Source organism: Corvus moneduloides, chromosome 3, assembly GCF_009650955.1.
Source record: "Corvus moneduloides isolate bCorMon1 chromosome 3, bCorMon1.pri, whole genome shotgun sequence".
NCBI lineage: Eukaryota > Metazoa > Chordata > Aves > Passeriformes > Corvidae > Corvus > Corvus moneduloides.
In genome coordinates, this window is record NC_045478.1 from 31478054 (window position 1) to 31496610 (window position 18557).

The following is an 18557-nucleotide window of genomic DNA, read 5'->3' on the forward strand; positions in this document are numbered from 1 at the left end:
ATTATTATTTATTTTCCTAATATGATTAGATCAAAGCAGCTAACTCCATTTCAAAAAAGGTAATTTTACTATGAGCAGTTATTTATATTGGGAAAGGCTAACAAGAAAAAGACTTGCCAACCTGGTTTTTAATCTTGGTCCATCAGAGGCTTTCTGTGTAACATTAGGTAAGTGATTTATGCTCTTTTCTTGATTTTCCTGATCTAAACTTTAGGTGTTTCCTTCCTAGTTCTTAGGATTCACCACAACAGAGTCAACTAGCATTTCCAAAAATATGGAGATCTTTCAGTGGAAAGTGCTACATGAATATAAACTGGTATTTAAAAGGTATAGTAGTTCCTACAGAAATATTTTCTGACTCATACAAGCCGCTTTTGCTCTCCACTTGAAAGATTATTTTTGGTACTCTTTCAGCCCTCCCCCAGGTGTATGACTGAAATAATCAAAATGTACATAGATTTTATGTTTATGAGAGATGCTAATTTGAAAGGTACAAAGATGGAAGCAATCTAACCACAGAGGAGATCCAAAGTTAGTGTTAAAAAGACGTGAATCCAGTGATTATGCATAACAGACAATGCTGCTTCTAGTTGTTTTCTCCTGTGTTTGTACAATTCTCTCTCTTAATCCAGACATTTAGACACTTGCCTCATTCAAAGGTAGGGTCTTATGCATCCCTAGGGGACTGTTTCTCTGCTTACATTTAGGCATGTAAGAAGGAGGAAGGATGAAGAAGATTACAGTCTGTCAAACAGGATTTATTTGTTCTATGAGTAAAATACATTTCAACAAATGTTAAAGGAATTCCCTTGTTCTAAAAAAGTTAAAGGACCTGGAAAAAAGAACAATGCAGAAAATGTTTATATTCTGGGCTTCACTCCTCCCAAAATTAGTTTGTTGAGGCTTAACAAAATTAAATTTAACAATCAGCAAGAAAGTAAGCCAAAAAAGAGGTTCAATATTTAGTAAGTAAATGTATTCAATTCATCAGAGTCTTATGACAGTCACCACAAGCACTAGGGAAAAGGAATTAGGACAAATAATTTTCATCCCTTTGGGTTTAAGAACATTATTAGAAGTCTACCTAGTTTCAACCACAGAAGTCTCAAAGGACTAGAAAAGGGAATCTTTGAAAATGGGAGGGTTTGGGGTGTGCCAGCAGAGGGGGTAAGGGAAGGATCCAGAGCATTACAGAGCACTTGACTTCAATTCCCAGAAATATTCTGGAACAAACTCTTAAATAATCAGTTCAAAAGCAGCAGAAGACAGTAAGATGATAAAAGACAGCTTGCTTGAGTGTGTTAAGAACTGATGATGTCAAACCAATCTAACGTCCTTGTCTGCCAATATAATTGGCGTAATGGATTAAAGGGAAGCAGTAGATATAATGTATCTTGCTTTAGTAAGGACTTAGAAACTGTCTTGAGACACATTCTTCTAAAAAGGCTGAAGAAATATTACCTAGATCAATTGTTCTTACACCGTAAACACAAACAGCAGTGCTACATGAGCCACTTCAAGCGATGCTCAGCAGCAGCTGCTCCTGCGCCAAAAGCAGAAGGTGTGAGACGTGGCACTTCAGGCTTAGCTGCAAGAGCAGGGTGAGAAAGATGATGTGGCTACAGAGGTCAGAGGGGTTTTAGTGAGTGAAAGAAAGGGAAACAGGAAATGTGATAAAAGGAAACAGGGCCAGTGAAAAATATGGGTAGGATCTCGATTTAAATACTCACCTAGAGGAACAGGCCAGGTAGGGAACACCAAGCTGGAGAGGCAGGGATGGCCAATGGATTCTAGGTTAGAAATCTGCACAGGCAAATTAGGAATCTGTGCTGCTAAATTAGAATTTACATAAATACATTTTTGTTTGGGCAGCAGGCTCACCACAGTGAACTGCGAATCTATTTAAACATTGTCCTGTGCCTACATTTTCATCATGTTTGGAATGGCAACTGATCTGTACTGGAGCTACTGTAATATTGCTCTGTCAGAGCTGCCCACAGTCCAGAAAACCCAGAAAAATGTATAAAAAATAAATCTCAAAGGCAAAAAATATCCTGACTGTTATGATAAACTCTTTAATGGACACAGAGAATAAATGTCACATTGGAAAGTTGTAGAAATGCTTACTTTCAAAGCTTCTGATGCCTCTGATATTCATCTCTGAATGAATCTTTATGCAGCTTCAGAAGAGAGGATTATGCTGGGTAATCCTGTGAGGTCTTCTCCAGTCCTGCATTTCCATGGGGACATCCTTTTATTGGCAGTTTAAAGAAGTGGCACTGCACTCTCTGGACAAGGGCCAGTGAAACAAAGGACAATCCTGCCACTAAAGCCCAGACTTGCAGGACACAGGCAAGCTGAAAAAGCTGACCTCTGTTCCTCAGAGCCCCACCTGAAAAATATGCTAGCTGGAAATCTGCCTATTGTCTTCCCTCCTTTGCTATTCTCAAAAAATTTAAGAGCAAAAGGAAAAAAGCTATATTTGAGGAGTTAAAAATGTACTGCTAAGTTGGTGAGTGCTTTAACAGTCAAATAAAAATATAGCAGTTACCGTTAGTCCCGTTTCAGGAATACCAACACATTGTCCAAACTGACTTTAAAAAAAGCCCATTTAATAACCCCAAAACTGTTTTACAGAAAGCCTACAAATATAGATTCATTCTCCTGGATGGGTATCACTCTTGTCCTTCCAACATAGTTTGGTGAATGCAGACTGACAGCTTTCTGCCCCTTGGGCAGTAGAGGCAGGAGACATTATGACAAACCACCGGCACCCTGCCATCCTCAGTGGGAGAAGCATGATGCTCGTGGTGGGGCTTTTTTCCCCTTAGTGCTGGGACTGCTTGTTTTCCTGCTCCCCGACTGCCAGCTGCCATTTGGCAGTGCCCCCAGCCCCCCCCAGTCACACACACACAGAGGGCAATGGTTGGGGAGGAGTGACTGGGGAGGAGTGACTGGGGAGGAGTGACTGGGGAGGAGCCACCCCGGGGCTGAAGCTGGAGCAGGGAGGCAGCAGCCACCGACACCAGCTCAGAGTTTAAACCAGCAACACCCAGCTCAAGCCATGGCGAGGCTGAGCCCCTGCGCTGCTGGGCCAGTGCGCCCATGTGGGCCTTACCAAAGCAGGCAAAACAATCTCAGCTCATAAAATTGTACCTAATTTACTTCAGTGGCAATGCACATAAACTTCTACCTAGGGATTCAGAGGTGTAGATGAATAAATAAAAGACTGTGTACCAGTGGAAACAATTTTCCTCTCCTTTCCCCAGGCTCAGCTTCAGCCCAAAACCTCTCCTCCCTTCAGCAGCTCTCCTCCACCCTTACTCATCCCAGCTCCCTTATTTTCAGTATGCTTGCACTCAGGCCCTCCTAAGCCTTTGGCTGAGGCGATGGATGGCGCAGGAGGTTGGAGTCTGGATGCAATGGCTTCTCTCTGCCCCTCTTTCCTTCTTACTCCTTTTCTTCTGACTGCCCCTCTACTCATCCAGTGCTTACCCATGACTGGAGCCACTCAGGAGTGTCCCTGCTCTGGCATGAGCCCTCTGGCACAGACCCCTCAGAGGCACCCTTGCTCAGTCACAGAGCACTCCTTTCCAAGAGTGAAACTCCAGCTGTGTCCCCAGCAAGTGTCCCCTTCTGCACCTCTCCTTCTGTGTCTCCTGAGATGTGTCCCCATGTAACTCCTCAGGTGAATTCACAGGTATCTGTTGCCTCTGTCAGCTCCCACCCTTTCTTGGACACATCCAAGGATCACACTGCTCCAGCTGGCTGCAGTTTTGGGGCGCTGTGTGGTGTTTCAAGCTATGGCCAAGCCATATGGAACTAGCCATGACCTCCCCAGGCCTCAGATGCACACACTCCACCAGGTATGATGAATGCAACCTCTAACAAGAAAATTAATATTCAAGACAAACGTACATGTCATAAGAAAAAAGAAATGGGCTTCAGGAGACATCATGGGCTGTGAATTGTCACAAAGGTAGGAAAAGGGTCCCCCGTGTGGGCCCCTTGAGCCTGCTCTAAACATAGAAATCAAATGGTTCCCAGACAAAATTGTATAGGATTTCAGCTCTGAAGCACTGAGGACTGACAATGAGGTCCAGGGTGGTTAGAAATGACAGAGCAAAGTTCCTCTAGTAACCTGGAATTTATATGTTTTACTTTTTTTTAAAGTTTTGTGAGATGACGTACTGCTACAGTCAACACTGTGAATTCTTTCTTCAAATATTCCATATATTTGGCACAACATTTTTGATTAGTCGGTCTTTACAGACTGAGCAGAACAACCACTTGAAACAGGCACAGCATAGCTTATTTTTTGAAAAAAAAATCTGCTAATAATACCCATATACATTCTTTAAAAGAAAATTAATCCTTTAGCATATTAGAAATCTATATAATTAGGAGCAATGGAATCCAAATAATAGGTGGAAAAAAATCAAGGAATCAGCAAATATCTCTGACACTGACATCTATTTGGCTGGGCAACGGCATCCCAAGGAAAATGGTGTGCACTTCATCTTTATTCACTTTGAATTTAAATGACCAGTACTTCAATGACTGTTCAATATAAAGCAACCCTGCACCGAGTGTGAGTTACAGACTTACTTGATCTAACTTGTGTTTGTATATCATATTTCTTGAATTCAGAAAAGAGAGGTTTTCACATAAAGCATACAAGCCATTACTTATATTCTCAATATAGATTAGACCAGTAAGAAAGAAATAGTTATAGATATCTACAGCAATTTAGGGCCTTTTTACATTGATTTATTGATGGCTACTCAAGATTTCAGCTGCACTAAAAGATGCAAATTTTCACCTACGATTGCAGATAACTGCTTTCAAATCACCAGATATGTTCCATCAATGTTTATGGATATTGCCTTCATAAGAATAAAAAAATCACAATGTAGGCATTGAATCAAAAGCTGCACTTGAGAATACCTTCCTTATGGCATACACTGAAATGATCATTTGTTGTTTCTATAAATTAAAGCTGTGTCAGTCAATCATTTTTTTGTTTTAATGACTGCCTCCAACCTGCTGGCAATTCTTTAGAAATGGGTGGCTTCAGCCACTCACAAGGGAAAATCTGTGCTCAGTATCTCACCGATTTATTCTCACCCATAGCCAATGAGGCAAATGATTTTCCTGCTGGGTTAATGACCTCCAATTGTGCTGTTCCTACAGTTTCACTAGCCTGGCCTCACATCAAGCAGTGGTCTGATGCAGATGCTGTCAAGATAAGGAAGGTTAGAGTCAGCATTTGTTTCGGAAAAAAAACCCCAAGGATATTTAAAAGTGGAATAATAGGAACAAACATACCACTTATAAAGTGTTGTTGAAGAACAGAAGGTAATTTTAAAATTATTTTAATAGACAATATAGTCTTCAAGGTTCAATTCCTTCTATGCTAACACAAGCAGGCTGGAGCACAGCATCAGAAAACACAGTCTATTGTCTCTGCAGGCTGGTGGTGCCTTCCCTCTCCTTGCTCCTGCTTTGCTTCTGGTCAGACGTATAGAAGGGAAGGGAAGGGAAGGGAAGGGAAGGGAAGGGAAGGGAAGGGAAGGGAAGGGAAGGGAAGGGAAGGGAAGGGAAGGGAAGGGAAGGGAAGGGAAGGGAAGGGAAGGGAAGGGAAGGGAAGGGAAGGGAAGGGAAGGGAAGGGAAGGGAAGGGAAGGGAAGGGAAGGGAAGGGAAGGGAAGGGAAGGGAAGGAAGGGAAGGGAAGGGAAGGGAAGGGAAGGGAAGGGAAGGGAAGGGAAGGGAAGGGAAGGGAAGGGAAGGGAAGGGAAGGGAAGGGAAGGGAAGGGAAGGGAAGGGGAGATTAAATACTAAACATCAGATTTTACAGCCATTTTATATTTCCCAGAGCCTCATCTGAGCAGAGGAAGGACATTTCAGTTGAAAGCTCATTGAGTAAAACAAAGTTATTTGAAAGACATTACCAGCAGTAAAATCCCTTCCTGGTCTGAAAATGAGGATTTATTTCCACTAAGAATACCCTTAATTTTATCAAGAGATCATTGTGCAGAATATGGGGTAAATGTAACATAGTTCTGTAAGAAAGACCTTGAAATCTAAAGACATATCTAAGTTGACAGGCTCCAGTTAGAAATCTGTTATAATTAAGAGCCGGTTGAGGAAGACAGTTCATGTTTATAGGCTGAGATTTATCTTGAAACACCTTGGAAAATATACCATATGCATCAAATGGCAGTAGAAATAATGGTATGCTTACTTACAAAAAGTCCCTGGTTTTCAGGGACTTATCAGGCATTTCAGAAAAACAGAACAGAACATCTCTATAGAACCACAGTAAGTTATCATCTTTATTGTTCCACCAGCATTTTTCCCCCCTTTACCTGGTCTTAATCCACACTGTGCATTAATTAATCACCATTATATAAAACTTAAATCTTAAATCACATTGCAGAGTACTTTGGATTCAGCCCATTGGTTAGTAATTAACCTACCTTGCCTTTAGCCATAAACCTTTACGTTGCAGCCCTGCTTTTGATATATGAATCAACAAGTCTGAAAGTCTTAAACTCTGCTCAGATTAATAGCTGACCAACTATAAGATAGATTTTTCCATTTAAAAACACCTCTTACTCTTTGAAACTTACTGCTTTCTCAAAGGTAAGTTAATGTGCCACATAACTGTGACTTAAGGTACCATGAAATTTAAGATCTCACACATAAATGACAGTGATATGATTCCTATTGATTTGCCACCACTTGCAAGTTTGTACGTTCCATATATTCCTGCCAGGAAAGCTCTGCAGGTTTCTGCTGATCTGTTAGGGTAGCTCAAGGCAACCATCTGCATCTCCTATTTGCTTCTGTGGGTACAACCTGTCAGTTTAAGAAAAAACAGGGCACCAGCCATGTGCATTACATCCTTTCAGGTAAGCGTGGCTCATGTTCTCACTCACAACATGTCTCAGCCATCCCTCTGGACTCTGAGAACCTCTGGGAGCACCTTTGGGCCTGCAGGGTACAGGTATTACTGAGACCAAGCAAGGTTCAGATCAGACCGTTTCCATTCTACCTTGCCACAAATCTGGTAATTGCATTTGCTCTGTGTCCTCCTTCAACTATGACAGAGCTCCCAATAGGGTCCTGCTTCTTACTTCCTTTCCAGAAACCTCTCACTTCTGGTAGCATGAGAAGTTCTTCCTTGCTTCCTTCCTTTTCAGCATGAGGCTGACCTTCCCTAAGAGAGACTAAGCCATTTTGCTGTTCATTTATACTCACTCTGTGGACTGGGCAGTGTCCAAGCTTCACCTGACTGATTCTCATAAGGCAGTGATGATGGGAGCAGACAGAGCTGCATATGGAACTACTGGCAACTGATACCAGGAATACTCATACCTGTTAATGCAGTTGGGTCCAGAACTGAAATAGAAACTATATTTTCTCTGGACCACTTCTTGTTGTTCCCTCCCTTTGTTGCAGAATAGAATTCTGGTTTTTGGAAGCACTGGTTAAAGAAAAGAGGGTGAGGAAGAAAAGATTCACAGAAAAGAGAGGGAAGGAGAGAGGAAGAGAGGGAGAGGGAAAAGAAGAGGTGAAGGGAAAGGATTAGGGAAAAGAAGTGGAATGTCAGCTCAAGACATCAGGTAGATGTCTCAGTAACAATCCCTAAACAAGGGAAAATCAAAGTTTAATCACCAATCTTATCATTATATTTCTGAAACAAGAAAGTTTGGGGACCTAACTGGATCTGGATGAAACACCTCTCTCTATTAGTCAAACTTCAATTCCCAGTTGATTACAAGCAATTGATTTGGTTTCATCACAAGTAAATTACTAAGATTAATTGGGGGGGAAAAAAAGCATATGGAAAGACTTCTTGGCTCCTGCACAAACATTAGGGGGGAAATAAGAACATAACAGCCTATAAGCAGTTACTATCTTATCAAATTTCTCCTAAATTGAAATATTTTAGGAACAAAATAACTGCTTGCATAACTAGGGACCTTTTCACAAAATCAGAATGACCTTTAAACAAGATTGTGCCTAAGATTATTTATTTGACTATGTCCCTTTAAAAGAGAAAATCTCATGCCATGAAATAGGACCTCATTGGATCATTGCTTAGATCAGCTCTTTTGGACTCTTTATTGATATTTTTTACCTCCCACAGCCTCATTAACAGACTGGCAAGGTTCTTGCTTATTTTTCTCATTCCTTGTGGAATACATAGATTTCAGATAATTTTTATCCTTTACTTATTTTCCATGCTGGAATTAATAATTTTTTTTTTCACACACTTGAAAATCTAGAAAAATGCACCACCTCAGATTTCATTTAAAATAATTACCTTCAGTACGATTAATAAAAGAGTACATTACTGACATGCGGAGGTGGTTTTATTTGTCTGACCAGCAGTAGCATAATAGCAGGAATATTAAAAAGCAACAGGGAACTGACATCATCCTACTTTTACAGGACAAGTATTCTTATGGAAAAAGAGGAAACTTTCCCTGAAGGGAAAGCATGTTCTTGGCAAGGCCTTGAGCTGTGACTCAGGGTATCAAAAGTCATTTTCCTGTTCCACCTCAGATTTTCTCCGTTATCTTGCACAAGATTGCTTAAGCTGTGTGCCTGAGCAAAAGTTAAAAATATCTTCCTTCCTTTGACTGCTGTCATGACTATTTATCACATGCTCTTCAAAACTATCTCATCTCTCTGCGCATGTCTCTGCAGGGAGGGACTAAGCCAGGGAGGCAGACAGAGCTTGTAGTGCTCCCTCTGCCCATCACAAGGGGAGCACAATATCCAGAATTCACCACTCAGCTAAGTCACTCTCAGTGAGCACTAGCCGGTCCCAGGGTTTTGGCACAGACATGTTGGATGCCCACAGAGTGCTCACCACAGTGTGTTATGGTAGATTTTGGAGCTGAGTTCATATAGATTTCTGACATTTGGAGCACTTAACCAACAAACTGATGAGACTCATAGAGAAGTTATTGTTCTTTATATTGCAACAATTAAGTCTAATATATTTTTCCAAAATACAACCTGGAAAAATAACAATGATTAGCTATTAGAAAGCTATGCCTAATTATACATAGATACAGATTTAGCTCTGCATACATATACGCCTCTCAAATGCAGGCTTATTTTTGCTGTTAATTTCACAAGTTGAAATGAATGATTGCTTGCTCTAATAGTTAACCTTAAATTCAGAATTTTCCAATTTAAGTTAAAGAATACAAACACACAGAGTTTAACAATTAGTCAGAAATACTACTTTTGCTTGGTCTTCTTATGGTGCCCTCTAAAGGAGATGTCTTTACAAAACATATGGAATTTCACAGGACACAAGATATTCTAAACCTGAAACTGAAAAATAAGCTTAAGAAAAATAGTTCTACCTTAAGAAGTGTAAAGGTTAATCTCTGCTCTGCTCTCCATACTCAATGTCAGAATATGACCCAGAAAGGCAAAGTGTGATTAGACTTCAGACTAAAACACCTACCTTTAGATGTGTACACAACAGGGTCTACAAGTATACGAGGTGTCCAAGGAAGTATACTATGGTCAAGGAAGATCGATCCAGTAGAGTCAGTGGTGACTCAGGTTTAGTTCAAATCACTTATACATCTGAATTTGGTTAGATAAATTGCATTTTAAACTTTGTTAGCTGTACTGATTAGGTTTCCAATAATTTTGGCTGAATCCTGCCTTTTTCATCTCCAGTTGACTACTCACATACAGTGTGTGTTCTGTTAGTGAAAACTGATATCTTGCAATCATCTTGAATCCACCAAACAGTTTGGGTAGCCTTGTAATAAGCAGCACTGCAAGGCTCTACTTCAAGTGTGAGCTGCACCTGTCATAGCTGTTTATGTTTTGAACAAGTTAGACTTCTAGTTACACCTCCAGGGCTAATGAAGCCTTGAAATGGTTGATTCGGTGGTTGATGGCTCAGGGGCAAGGTCTACACACAGAAAACATAATAGTGCCCATAAAATCCTGTCCTGGATGCTGCAAAATGATTATCTAAGGGAAAATAAGGATTCAGTATTGCAGCCACATGCAACATCGAATCACAAGTCTTGACCAAAAGGTGTCAGAAGTATCATCTCAGCCTCTCCTCCCTGACTGATGCTTTCTCCAAGTCGCTAGCATGAGCACAGTATGGTCCCTACCTGGCTGGCTGTCAAGTGTGCCTTGGTCATCCCTGGAAAATGGCCTAAGTATTTAGTCTCTTAGGTTGGCATGGTGATAGAAAGCTAAGTGTCAGTAGAACATCAAAATCTCTGCAGTCTTTTCCACATTGTTACCCATTCTTGTGGCCCAATAGAGAGACGGGATGTTCAGCACACAGCTTGGTAAAAATGGGTGAAATATAAATGAAACTGCTGGTGACATGCATAAACTGTGCTGTGAGAAAAGTATCGCCAGCCATGTAAAATGATTCTAATATTGTCAATAATAAACTGTCCATACACTTTGCAACTCCCACATGAAACATCCTCAGCCAATCTCCAAACAAGACGATGTAAGTTGACATTTTTAAAGGATGTAGGAAATTGAGAGGTACTTCTCATTTTTTTTTTGCCACTGCTTTTCATAAGAAAAGATCATGAAGGCCCAATAATCAGGTGGACATGAAGGAAAGCACTGAATATCAAGTTTAAGGATTGAAGAGCCTAGAAGACCACAAATCTAATAATTATTTCTTACAACTTGATGTTTTCCTTGGCATGCTTACAGAATTACTGTGGTCTCCTACTGAACATTCAAAGCCTGAACACTCCCCATCTGTTGCTGATAGCTGGGGTCCCAACTGTTCACATTTTCAGGAGCGTGCCAAAGCACTGACTCACTCATTTATTATCTCCAGCATACTGTTTTCAAAAGTGTTTAGGGCACTCAGTCTCACAAAGTCATTGCTGAGGCAAATTCTTGATACTGGTGAAGATTTTAAAAGGGATGTTTGTGGAGGGGTTTTTGTGGTTATTTATCTTTATAGGAAGAGATAGAGCTATGTGTAAGTCAGGTTCAAAACAGTTATGTTTCCATTCTTTATAATTAATTTAATCTTTCCAAGCAGCTAGTTATAAACTTGTCTTTTCTTTTTACTCATTTGTCCTCAGGAAATGGTCTTTTAGGCCTACCATGGAATACCATGAATTTTAGTTTATATTAATTATATGTTTATGATACTGCCAACAGATGCAAAGTATGAGTGCAAAAAAATTATGCAATGTGCAAAAAAATATAAGATGCCACACCAAATGATTGCAAAGTAAAAAAGACCATTTATTTACTGTTCTTAAGTACATTACTCAGTCTCTTACAGTACTTTTTGGGTCTGTTTATTATAGTACTCCTTAAAGTCTACCTTCTTTAAAACTGGCACTTAGTAACAGGTCCCTCACCTAAAGTGTACCTGCAGGATCCAATATCCAATAGAGACTTATAATCCAAGAAAAAATATAAATACGTGTTTTTAATATTCAATATCATCCACATCATCATACCTCATTAATACTTCCAAAATAATTTGAATCAAAGTCAGATGTATATGATAGGATAAAACTAGAAGGATCTTTCAGGAAATCTTTCTTCATTTTAAAAGAAATTGGAATATATTCCTTTGTAATCCAGACCAGGCTAGCACTACTCAATGCATAGACATAAAAAACATTTCACTTGCTTTCATCTGTGAAGGGTAATGCAAAGATCCCTGCACCAAGGAAGAAAAAGGCTGCCATCCTATCTGGTACAATTTATATATAATATGGACATCTAACCAAGATCTGAAGATAGAATATGCCATCTGACACTTTATCCAAATCAACCGGCAGTCTCAGCTTGGACGTGCATTGTGCAAAAAAGAGATACAGGGTTTCTAGAGCCCAGCTGGCTCTTGCAGTGCCAATTTGGATTTCCCTTTACTGTACTTCAGGTTACTCTCTACACATAACCTTGAATAGTGGGGTGGGAATGCCTGATTTTAAGAATATTTATGTCTCATTACCATAGTATGTACAAACTTCAACCTTTAATTAAGCAAATACATTTGTGCTTTTCTGTAACTGAAGAACTAAGACACTGAGTAGCACAGCAGGTGTGAAGTTAGTGCATAACTCCAGCTACTGACCTATCATATGATACTTCTCCTCACCATATAACTTTACAAGAGAAATTCAATTTTACATGACAATATGAAGCATTCTAGGTGGTCTGGCAAAGGCTATCAAGTATGATTTATTTTGATTATGAAGCTTTTTCAATCATTACAGTCAAAGGAACTGTTTCATCCATGCAACATGGTCCTCAGACCTTGAGGTACTTATAAATCTGCCTATTATTTTATGAGAGTAACAGCATTGAATCCAAGAATGTTATCAGAAATATGCCGTTATGCACATCTGCAGGATTTGTCACAAACTCTACAAGCAAGTCTACTCTTTGTTGCAATGGGGATGTTGCAACACACGTATCAATCAACGAGGTTGTGGAAAAGAAATACAAGGACAGATTCTTGATAGATGTTTCAGAGATGTTTATTTCTCCAGCTGCATGGCCGGGGCTCTGCCGAGGAACTGCCGCAATCACGGGACTGGAAGGTCCCTGCCCGCGCACGGGAATACAAACCAACCAATGGGGAACGAGGCTGACCAGGGGCAGGGAAACCCCGTGTCTCCCCCCAAAAGGGCCCCTCTCCCAGGACCACATGGCAGGGGGAGGGTCCCAACATTTCACCCATTTATTTTTAACAAAAAGAGATGTAAAACTTAACATTGAAAACAACTGTATAAACATAACAAGAACAGTTTCAAAACAAAACAAGCCACCCTCCTGAGCCTTTAAACATCCAAACAGATTCTCTGGAACATCTTAAGGCTGACAGGAGGGAGACAGGATTCTCTGAGCATGCTTTGTGGGGAAACTGAGGCAGGAGAGGGTTTCTTCAACTTGTACCTGTTGGAACTCTAAACAACAATAATTAAATTCTTCCCTCCCCCTCTTCATCCCCCACTCAGCATTGGAAAGGGATTTCTGGGGAAACAATTGGCCAAGGCATGGTTTTGTGAGGGAAACCATAGGTGAAAAAACGGATTGGGAATACACTGGGGGTAATAGAATATAGGGTAAAAGGGAAAGGTGGGATTAGGAAAGGGAGACTGTAGGGACTGTTTATAACGTGGATAATGTCTAACATGACTACAATTTTTAGCGTATATAGTGCCTTTCACAAAAACACCACCAGGCCCAGTGAGCTCTGCTGCTTGTAACCCTTTTCTACCTTGCACAATTTTGAACTCTACTACTTCTCCATCTCCTAAACTTGGGATGTATTTTTCAGGGTTACTCTTTTTAATAGCAGTTCTATGAATGAATATGTCTTCCTGGTTGTCACATCTTGTTATAAAGCCATAATTTTATTTAACATTATACCATTTTACTATTCGTAAAACCTTAGCTACGATGATTTTTTCCTTTTTCCGAGTGGCTGCTGTTTTCCGTCTCGCTGCATTTTTGCTTTCTCTTTTGCTTTCGCTCGCTCTCACATTGGAACTGCGAGGGCTGCCGGGGCAGTTGGGGCTGCTCGTGCCTGCACGCTCTTCCCGGGGCCACATTCAGGGCTGCATGGGCCGGGCCGCTCTGCTCGCGTGCACCGCCACCTCTGCTCTCAGCTGTGCTGCTGCTGCCTGGCGCCGCACCCACGTCTCGGTCAGGCCCCCAAGCGATGACCCCCCTGCGCCCTGCTCCAGCGCGCGTTTCGGCTAGGCCCGGCTCCGCTCCACCGCCACCAGCCGCCGCCCGCGTGTCAATCCTCTCGTGGGGCTCGCTCCATCACGTGCTGCGTGGGGCCAGGCGGGCACCGCTGGGTCGCACCGCTCCCGCCGTGCCCCGCTCTGCTGCCGACACTGCAGCTCGCGTCGCTCCGCCTGCGCGCAGAGCACTTGGTGCACATGGGCGCAATCGCATGGTCCCTGAGGCAGGCTTCCCTTCGCCAGGACACAGCTGACATTGCTCAACAGTCTCAGTAATTAAATAATATTCACGAAAATATTCTTCCATCGGCATATATTTTGACTCAGAAATTAACTGTGTCCAAACGGTCTTCCAAAAGTCTTTGGTAAGAATCAAGTCCCAAGAAACATAGAAAAAGTTCTTAAACAACCATGAAAGGAAGTGTTTCAGTTCCTTTTGAGCTTGAATTAAGCGAAAATTTACAAATCATTGTTCAAGAATCTTTTCAAGTTTAAGATAAATGTCCATATGCGGCTCTGAGAGCCAAGAGTCTTTCCACGGTTCCTCCATAGTTTAGAGATGGAACAGCAAAATGAAAACAGGAAGAGAAATCCAGAGTTTACTCACAAATCAGTCGCTGTCCTTAGGGATCAGGGATCGTTCTCCTCGCAATTCTCTACCATATGTTGCAATGGGGATATTGCAACACGCGTATCAATCAATGAGGTTTGTTGAAAAGAAATATAAGGACCGATTCTTGATAGATGTTTCAGAGAGATGTTTATTTCTCCAGCTGCATGGCCGGGGCTCTGCCGAGGAACTGCCGCAATCACAGGACCCGAGGGTCCTTGCCCACGCAGGGGAACGCAAAACAACCAGTGGGGAACAAGGTTGACCGGGGAGTAGGGAAACCCCATGCCTCACCCCAGGGCTCCTCTCCCAGGACCACATGGCAGGGGGGAGGGACCCCAACAACTCTTCTCCAAAATATTCCATTGGCAATCACAATTGGTGCCAATAGCTTCATGTCACAGGCCTGCCTCAGTCCCTTGCCACAGACAATGTGCCAGATGTCCTTGTTTGACAAAGTATCTGTCTGAAATGATATGATTGTGGCCTTCCTGTCTCACATTTGCATCAAGATACATCAAACTCATGTGAGAGAAAAAGTAAAAAACAACAAACAGACTAACAGTCAAAACATACAGGATTAGAACGGTAAACACAGGACAATGTGGTGAGCAAGGACACAGTGGGCATGTGCTGTAAAGCAGTTACTGTCATAGTATGAAGTGAACTGCATGTGAAATGGGCAAGAATTTAAAATTAACACCTATCCATCCCCTCAACTGTAGGACTTGGGAGGTCAAAGGCTGCTTCCACATGATGCGGGGAAAAGAATAATTTAGCTTCTTGATATTACTTGATATTTCTTTTGCATCTCCACCCCATCAGTGAAAATTGAGTGAAAACAACTGATGGAGCCACACAAATAAAGCGTTACCCTGAATAACACACCATAATTTTGGTGCCACTGCCCAAAGCAAAATAAAAAAAAAAGTTTGATCTGTGTTACCTTAGTTACTTCCATTGCCTTAATTTTCTAAATAAAGTAGTAAAGAATATTCCTCTGAAGAGTCTTCTTGGTTACTCGGTTGTGATGCCAAAATTATTTTTGCTTTTATATTCCCTTCATATATATTCATAGCTCTGTAGATTTCTGTTGCATAGTTATATAGCTCCTAGCTAACTACATTACTTTTCCTACCCTGATAGGCAGAAAGACAAAACACATTCCAAAGGCTCCTATCTTATCTTCCCTCCTCTGGGAACCAAGGTTAAAACCAGCTTCTCGAGATACTTTCTTATAAACAAAGTACAGCTAGTATAGCTAGTAGCAAGAACGGGGGACTCCAGAATAGGTGGAACCAAGAGGGGGAATTATCTCATTACTTGTGCTTGTAATTGGGAATGCTTAATGTTAGACACACTTGTTAATTATGCTAATTCGTCAAACTTATAAAACTGTATTCGCCCTATGTGGGGCAGACATTTTTCCACATTTGGCCCTGGAGGCCTCCAACTAAAGACCAGATTTTATATTATCTCCTATAATAACATTGTCTCAAAAGTGTGTTGTTTATTTCTAGGTCTTTAAGGTCTTTAGAGCATATTTTTATGCATTATTCAAATTTACATGGCAGGAATTTTGCTCGGACCTTGCATTAAAATGCTCTTGGTCTTGACTCTTAGACCAAATAGGGACACAGCCTAAATTCTCAGGGTGAGATGCCTTCCCAAGCAAAGAGTGGGAACTGGGAAATGAGGAAACAGGGAAGTCTGCCATCCAGAAGCAAGAGAGAAGGGCTCCCAAACAACAGGGGTCTCCGTTCCATACCACAGAGGGGTCGTCATCCTGCATTTTAGGTAATCAGATACTTTCAATTGCTCAGAACCCATCAAGACCTTCAGTTGGTGCGTGAACATAGCCCAGCTGGATTCAGAAACAAGGCAATTTATCCAGCTAAGGAACTGGCTTAAATTCAATCCAAAAGGAGTTTTAAACAAGTCCTCTGATGATATAACAGGATAGATAACAAGAAGAGCCAATTCCTTTGCTCTAAATTGAAACTGTGCTTCTGAGTGGAGCGAGAACACTGCCTTTGTTCCAGGACAAATGCAGACCTGGATGCAGCATTCTAACTCTAACTTGTTTCTTACAAGCTTCTGGGTTTGGAGGTCATGTCTAATTGCCAGCCTCATGTTCATGTAAGGGTGAGATATTTTAGTTATAATTAGCATAAATAATTACAGGTACATAAAAAGGCAAAACCCACAAATATCTCATAAGAAACCATTCTTTGTGCCATGTGTTCCTGTGCACCAAATTGATTTTCCATTCACACAACCTCTTTCATTTTTCCAATTATGAACCTCAGCCTAATTTGGAGCAAACATAAACAGCAGGTGAAAATGCAAAAAGGGCACTTGCTTCTGACAAACATTGTGAATCTCCCTTTTATTTTTAATACCGAACCATAATCTGCACAGATGATAAGGTAATTAAAGCATAATGGATGTAGGATAAATTATAATGACTTATATGGCTTAGGAGAAAGATACTTCAGAGTAATGTATTAATGCTTGAGAACTGAAAATAGTCATTATGCATTACCAGACCACTGACAGATGGCTACAAATTAAAAACTGTTAAGGAATTTTTAAACTGAATTGGACATAGTGATCTTCATAAAAGAACCAACAAGAAAATTCTTTATCACAATTAAAACAAAGGCAAACTTGTGACTTAAACTGAGAGATGCAATTGCCTATGCATGGGGAAAATTTAATCTTCTGTCGAAACTCTGAATCCCTTCCTAAATATGATCCTCTGTATACTCAAGAATATACCAGTTTCTTTAGGTTAATCCCTGTCATGGTGGCCATTAAATTTCAAATTAGTTTTAAACAGCCATCCATTTCCTAAACTCGACAATGACTCAGAGCAAACAGCGTGTGACAAACCAAGCGTGCATGAGACAAAGCATGAGGACAGCCCATGTGTGTCATGCTGACATGGCTGTTGCTGTCTCACCCCTTGTGCAGACTGAGAGACGACCATATCCAACTCCGAATCCATCCTCTGAGAGGAGGCTTGTAGAATAAACATAGAAGACTTCAGTTTAGCAAACCTAATGGTGGAATAAAGGCTCAGGAAGTGGACAAGGGAGTTAATGCATCTGTTCGTTCTTATTCATTTAAAAACTCTGGTTCAGTGAAGAGCTCCACAAAATGGTTTCAGATATGCATAATTGAGCCTAATAAATGCTTTAGTGTTTTATTAGTAATTCTTAGAGTAGAACTCCACTTTAATGTAATATTATAGTCTTGATTTTATAATCTTGTCTAGTAAAATTTAGCTGACAATTCTATTTCATTTTTTCCTTTAACACCTTGTTTAGATTTCCATCTTAAGTAGGACTTTAAGATACACTTTGGCAGAAAGCTCCTTCACACAGAACATCCCATTTAAAAATTAATACCTTGCTGGCTCTGCTAATCCAACCTGGAAGAGTTTACATTAGTGTTTTAAAACCAGAGTGCATGGTTCATTAAAACCCAGCTTCACCAAGCTTAAAAGAGAGGTGAGTGCAAATGGGTTCAAGGGAGACTGACCTGCTATTACTTTTATTTCTTTTCTACTCCTGCAGAATCTGATTCATTTACACTGCAACCTTTGAACCTGACCTTTTTAATTTGGCCCACAACATGTAATAACAAATTTACCTCTGCCGGTTTATATGTTCCCATGCTAAAGGAGAGTACAAGAGACTCAAGGACCATTTTTTTAAATTAATGCCATTCTGCTTTGGCCGTCTCACACCATTCTGCTAGACTCTGAACAAGTAAATTCTAGAACTCTAGTGCAAGCAGTGATCCAATTTAAAAAATGGTGTAAAACAAGGTTGTAATATACCTAGGCTAAGAGATAGAGATCATATACTAGAGAATATTATGAAGATATAAATTCCCCCACTTAATCTTCAGCAGATCATTTCTGAATTGTCTCGTAAGTCCAGAAATATCACTCCTAATGTATAGATCTATGATACTACTTTCACCACCGTAGATTATCTTTATTCAGTTTCTTCCGCATATTTCTAACGCACTACGTGAAACTCCAGTCTACATATGTTAAAGCTGAAATAATTACTCTTTGCAAGCATCCTGTTGACATCAACCAAAGGCTCAGCTAAACTACCTAGAGATTGCCTCTGAAAACAAAATCAGTACAGACCACGACTGTTTATTGTTCTAATTTACCTTTG